The sequence below is a fragment of the Ahaetulla prasina genome, chromosome 14 (assembly GCF_028640845.1).
Source record: "Ahaetulla prasina isolate Xishuangbanna chromosome 14, ASM2864084v1, whole genome shotgun sequence".
Classification (NCBI taxonomy): domain Eukaryota; kingdom Metazoa; phylum Chordata; class Lepidosauria; order Squamata; family Colubridae; genus Ahaetulla; species Ahaetulla prasina.
The window spans coordinates 252,085-257,084 of NC_080552.1; positions in this window are offsets into that span (position 1 = coordinate 252,085).

Below are 5,000 nucleotides of genomic sequence, written 5' to 3' on the forward strand. Positions count from 1 at the left end.
GGGCCTCGGTCGGGCACCTCCGGCGAGGCCGCGGTGCCGTCGCCCGGCCCCGGAGCCGTCCGCGGCGGGCAGAGGACCGGTCTCCCGGACCCGGCGCGGCGGCAGCCGCTGGCGCGCGGGACGGGATCCCGGCGCGGGGCCGACGGCACGCCGCGGCCCGAGCGGGGAGGAGGCGGGGCTCGGACCCACCGGGTGGAGGATCCGGGCCCGCGAAAGCGACGCTTCGAGTCGGTCGCCGAGGCGGGGAGGCGTCCGCTCCGCCTGAACACCGGCCCGCGGAGGGCCGGCCCGCGAGGTCCTCCCCGAGGCGACCGCGGAGTCCACGATCGATCGGGGGGAGAAGGAGGACCCGTCCGACCGCTCGTCGGCCCTCCCCCAGGGCGAACGAGAGCGGTCCCTGCCGCGGACGGGTGGCGCCGCACGGCACAGCACGGTGTACTTGCCGCCGGTGGAGGAGCCGGTAGACCGGCACGCCTCAAGGGTTCTGAAAACCCAGTCGCCAGAAATCTCCGCGCACCTGGCGAACCCGGCTTTGGGATCCTCGACGCCGTGGGAGTTTCCGGCGTCCGCGGCCGGGCGACGCCGGGACTCCCGGATGCCGAGGTCGGCCGCAGCCGCCGAGTCCGCCCCCTGTCCGCCTTCCGAGTGGACCGGGACGGGGCGGCTCCACTCCCAGAGAAACACCACCGGTCTACCGGGCCTGGGTGCGGCGACCGGCGGAGAGGGAGGGACCACATCCCGCGGCCGTGCCGGCGGCCTCGATCGCCCACCTCGGCCGAGGCCTCGGTCCCGTCGCCCGGCTCCGGAGCCGTCCGCGGCGGGCAGAGGACCGGTCTCCCGGACCCGGCGCGGCGGCAGCCGCTGGCGCGCGGGACGGGATCCCGGCTCCGGCTCCTCGGCCTCGGTCCGTCACCTCGGACGAGGCCTCGGTCCGTCACCTCGGACGAGGCCTCGGTCCCGTCGCCGGGCCCCAGGCCGTCCGCGGCGGGCAGAGGGACCGGTCTCCCGGACCTGTCGCGGCGGCCTCGGCGGGGAGGGATCCCGGCTCCGGCTCCTCGGCCCTCGGTCGGGCACCTCCGGCGAGGCCGCGGTGCCGTCGCCGGGCCCCGGAGCCGTCCGCGTCGGGCAGAGAGACCGGTCTACCGGGCCTGGGCGCGGGACGAGACCCCGGCGCCGGAGCCTCGGCCCTCGGTCCGGCACCTCCGCCGAGGCCGCGGTGCCGTCGCCCGGCCCCGGAGCCGTCCGCGTCGGGCAGTGGGACCGGTCTCCCGGCCCCGGAACGGCGGCAGGCGCTTGGAGCGCGGGACGGGATCCCGGCGCCGGAGCCTCGGGCCTCGGTCGGGCACCTCCGCCGAGGCCGCGGTCCCGTCGCCGGGCCCCGGAGCCGTCCGCGGCGGGCAGAGGGACCGGTCTCCCGGACCTGTCGCGGCGGCCTCGGCGGGGAGGGATCCCGGCTCCGGCTCCTCGGCCCTCGGTCGGGCACCTCCGGCGAGGCCGCGGTGCCGTCGCCGGGCCCCGGAGCCGTCCGCGGCGGGCAGGAAGACCGGTCTACCGGGCCTGGGCGCGGGACGGGATCCCGGCGCCGGAGCCTCGGGCCTCGGTCCGGCACCTCCGCCGAGGCCGCGGTGCCGTCGCCCGGCCCGGCCCCGTCCGCGTCGGGCAGGAGACCGGCCTACCGGGCCTGGGCGCGGGCCGGGACCCCGGCGCCGGAGCCTCGGCCCTCGGTCCGGCACCTCCGCCGAGGCCGCGGTGCCGTCGCCCGGCCCCGGAGCCGTCCGCGTCGGGCAGGGAGACCGGTCTACCGGGCGCGGGCGCGGGACGGGATCCCGGCGCCGGGGCCTCGGGCCTCGGGACCGGTCTGCCGGACCCGGCGCGGCGGCATCGGCGGGGACGGATCCCGACCCTCGGTCGGGCAGCTCCGCCGAAGCCTCGGTCCCGTCGCCCGGCCTCGGGGCCATCCGCGGGATGCGGCGGGACCGGTCTACCGTGAGGCGGGCGGGACCGGTCTACCTTCTGGGAAAACGTCTGCAGTTTCAAGAGTCCTGCTTTCTTGGGAAGATTGGAGAGGTGAGACCTCACACTCACTCCCCTGACCCTGGCCCTGGCCCCGGCCCGGCCCGTCCGTCCCGGCCCCAGCCCGGCCCGGCCCCAGCCCGGCCCGGCCCCGGAACGGCGGCAGGCGCTTGGAGCGCGGGACGGGATCCCGGCGCGGAGCCTCGGCCCCCGGCCGGGCACCTCCGGCGAGGCCGCGGTGCCGTCGCCGGGCCCCGGAGACGTCCGCGTCGGGCAGAGAGACCGGTCTCCCGGACCTGTCGCGGCGGCCTCGGCGGGGAGGGATCCCGGCTCCGGCTCCTCGGCCCTCGGTCGGGCACCTCCGGCGAGGCCGCGGTGCCGTCGCCGGCCCCGGGCCGTCCGCGGCGGGCAGGAAGACCGGTCTACCGGGCCTGGGCGCGGGACGGGATCGGCGCGGGCCTCGGGCCTCGGTCCGGCACCTCCGCCGAGGCCGCGGTGCCGTCGCCCGGCCCGGCCCCGTCCGCGTCGGGCAGGAGACCGGTCTACCGGGCCTGGGCGCGGGACGGGATCGGCGCGGAGCCTCGGCCTCGGTCCGGCACCTCCGCCGAGGCCGCGGTGCCGTCGCCCGGCCCCGGAGCCGTCCGCGTCGGGCAGGAGACCGGTCTACCGGGCGCGGGCGCGGGACGGGATCGGCGCCGGAGCCTCGGGCCTCGGGACCGGTCTGCCAGACTCGGCGCGGCAGCATCGGCGGGGAGGGATCCCGACCCTTGGTCGGGCACCTCCGCCGAAGCCTCGGTCCCGTCACCCAGCCTCAGGGCCATCCGCGGGATGCGGAGGGACCGGTCTACCGTGGGGCGGGCGGGGCCGGGCTACCTTCTGGGAAAACGTCTGCAGTTTCAAGAGTCCTGCTTTCTTGGGAAGATTGGAGAGGTGAGACCTCACTCACTCCCCTGACCCTGGCCCTGGCCCGGCCCGGCCCGTCCGTCCCGGCCCCAGCCCGGCCCGGCCCGGCCCCGGAACGGCGGCAGGCGCTTGGAGCGCGGGACGGGATCCCGGCGCGGAGCCTCGGGCCTCGGTCGGGCACCTCCGCCGAGGCCGCGGTCCCGTCGCCGGGCCCCGGAGCCGTCCGCGGCGGGCAGAGGACCGGTCTCCCGGACCTGTCGCGGCGGCCTCGGCGGGAGGATCCGGCTCCGGCTCCTCGGCCTCGGTCGGGCACCTCCGGCGAGGCCGCGGTGCCGTCGCCGGCCCCGGGCCGTCCGCGGCGGGCAGGAAGACCGGTCTACCGGGCCTGGGCGCGGGACGGGATCGGCGCGGGCCTCGGGCCTCGGTCCGGCACCTCCGCCGAGGCCGCGGTGCCGTCGCCCGGCCCGGCCCCGTCCGCGTCGGGCAGGAGACCGGTCTACCGGGCCTGGGCGCGGGACGGGATCGGCGCGGAGCCTCGGCCTCGGTCCGGCACCTCCGCCGAGGCCGCGGTGCCGTCGCCCGGCCCCGGAGCCGTCCGCGTCGGGCAGGAGACCGGTCTACCGGGCGCGGGCGCGGGACGGGATCGGCGCCGGAGCCTCGGGCCTCGGGACCGGTCTGCCGGACCCGGCGCGGCGGCATCGGCGGGGACGGATCCCGACCCTCGGTCGGGCAGCTCCGCCGAAGCCTCGGTCCCGTCGCCCGGCCCGGCCCGGCCCCAGCCCGGCCCCGGGCCGTCCGCGGCGGGCAGAGGACCGGTCTACCGTGAGGCGGGCGGGACCGGTCTACCTTCTGGGAAAACGTCTGCAGTTTCAAGAGTCCTGCTTTCTTGGGAAGATTGGAGGTGAGACCTCACACTCACTCCCCTGACCCTGGCCCTGGCCCGGCCCGGCCCGTCCCGGCCCGTCCCGTCCCGGCCCGTCCCGGCCCGTCCGTCCCGGCCCGTCCCGGCCCCAGCCCCAACCCCAACCCCAACCCCAACCCCAACCCCAACCCCAACCCCAACCCCAACCCCAACCCCAACCCCAACCCCAACCCCAACCCCAACCCCAACCCCAACCCTTAGGGGGTTTACCCTCCAATGGGATTTTCCCATATCTTTTACCTGGAAAGGAAGAAAAGCCTGACTTACAAAGCCAGCACCCTTCTCGGCATACTGATGCGCTGCGAATTCATTGGCGACCTCCATTTTGCTCTAGGAATTCAAGGCGATCAAACCTAACCCTAACCCTTACCCTAACGCTAACCCCAGCCCGGCCCGGCCCGGCCCCAGCCCCAGCCTAACCCTAACCCTAAGGGGTTTACCTCCAATGGGATGTTTCCGTATCTTTTACCTGGAAAGGAAGAAAAGCCCGATCCGCAGCCTGATGTGGTGCGAATTCATTGGCGACCTTCATTTTGCTTTAGGAATTCATGGTGATCTAACCCTAACCCTAACCCTAAAGCTAACCCCAGCCCCAGCCCCAACCCTCCTTCTAACTGTCTTCTGATACCAGCAGCGCTCAGTCCGTGGGAGAAATGTCACCCCAGAAGACGAAAGCACAGCTTGTCCGATTCCGTTCCCCACCCTCCCTAACCTATAAGGAATTTGGTACGGTTCCCCGTCCCAGTTGGTAGGAAGCCGATTGGATTCCCTAAAGAGGAATCTAAAGATCTGAGCAAGGTTTTGTAGTGAGCAGGGGCGTGATGGCTTACCTCCACACGCCGCTATTAGATTTCTGCCGGGCAGGGTCGACCCTACGAAGCCTAGGACGACTAACAGAATTGAGGGCTTATATAGAAAAGGTCTCTCTCTCTCTCTCTCTCTCTCTCTCTCTCTCCTCTCCTCTCTGTGTGTGCGTGTGCGTGTGCGTGCGTGTTTATACAGCCGGCTAGGTCTGAGGTAGCCAGCCGCTCCTGTTCTTTTCCGGGAAAAGAAGGACGGAGGATTACGTCCGAGCTTTGGCGGAACCTCCCGCTCTAATAGGGTCGTCGCGGGGTCTCGGCTCAGCCTTTCAGCCGGCCACTAACGGCGCGGCGGAGAGAAC